At 37.0% G+C, this 1452-nt stretch overlaps 1 protein-coding gene across 1 annotated transcript in view; it reads right to left on the bottom strand.

Moving 5' to 3' along the window:
- Positions 1–1452, bottom strand: part of LOC110446450 (neutral ceramidase B-like) — a 27776-nt gene that overhangs the window by 25397 nt on the left and 927 nt on the right. The gene's annotated exons all lie outside the window — the stretch shown is intronic.

Here is a 1452-nt window from a genome sequence, read left to right as displayed (position 1 = left end):
TTGTGGGAGAAATTCTCTTCTGTAAAACAACAATTTCGGTAAGATTAGCATAGAAAGTATCCTATGTAAGACAACAATTACTCGGGCAAGAACACTGTATTGGACAAAAAGTTTACATTTCATCAGAGACGTATATATTACATCTCTGATTTCATGTGATCTATGTGAATTCTTTCGATTTTGATGACTTACCAATTACAAACTACATAATGAAGGTCATCATATAAGTACTGGTAAATAAATAAAGGTATAATTAAATAAAGGTTGGTATAGCTTCTATCATTATCCATTAGCAAACATAACACATCACAATATCTGTGTGGTAATTCATTTAATTACAGCCTCTATTTCCAGCCTTTTTCTCAAATCTTCAAAAAAACAACTCCTTCCTTAATTTCCTTAAATTACGTTTTTTCCAAAGGAAAATATTACTGGGGTTAAAAACAAAACCATTAAGAATACTTTCCTAACTTCAGAAATAATCTTTAATGGGAAATTTCAGTTAAAAAAAATCAACAAGCTAAGAAACATTTGTGAAACTGGGGTCGGTACAAGTGTACTGATGCACTTGAGGTCTTGCTAACCTAGCTACCAGGAATTTTGTTTATTAGTAGCTGACCTCCTTTGTGTTTGCGATGGTCCTTATTTGAGTTTCTACCATGATGATGACCCTGTTTGTGTATGTTACCGTTGAGACATATCAGCGACTCTATGATACCGCTCTCTGCGTTGATACCGCGCTCTGCGTCACCCCATAACTCGGTTCATCAGTGTCAATGCCACATAAAAGATAAGCAACATGCTCTGCACTTGACAATAAATTGAACCTATCCTACAAGTACAAACCTTCCCAGGACTATAAAACTAGTGTACAGTGCCAGTAGCATATGTTGATCAGCCCACTACAATATTAACTCTTATTCAAATTAACCTCCCATTGGACTTCATATGAACAATTACATCCCTTTCACCAACCCTCCTCCCCACAAAACCAACTTTTAGATGACAGCTTCCCTGAAAGATTTTTTTTTCCTAATTAAATTTTACAGAGCATAAACCTATGAAATGTCTTCTACTCTTTTGCTTTTAGTATTCCAACAAAGAAATCTCCAAATCCTTGGTGTGGTTATTTGATTGTCTAACCCTCCACAGAGCCTCGGGTAAGACAACCAAAAGGCTCCCCCCTCAGGGTCGGAGATTTATCTGTCACACCCTCAGGGTGGGGGGAATTCTATTAGTCGCCCCGATGGTATAATTACTTAGTCCACCTTTGAGGTATGATTGTATAGCACAATGAAGCGCCACCACATCAATCAAAAGGAACAACGCAGTCGCATCACAAACAAGCAGTAAAAATATAACCTCACAATCAGATTCAACGAGAGAGAAATTAAACTGGCACTAATCAAGAAGGAAGGTTTATGTTGATTAACCCATTGCTTCAGAACACAC

This window comes from Mizuhopecten yessoensis, unplaced genomic scaffold (genome assembly GCF_002113885.1).
Source record: "Mizuhopecten yessoensis strain PY_sf001 unplaced genomic scaffold, ASM211388v2 scaffold333, whole genome shotgun sequence".
In the NCBI taxonomy this organism is placed as follows: Eukaryota; Metazoa; Mollusca; class Bivalvia; order Pectinida; family Pectinidae; genus Mizuhopecten; species Mizuhopecten yessoensis.
Note: the sequence above shows the minus strand (reverse complement) of the source record. Positions and strands in the feature narration are given on the sequence as shown.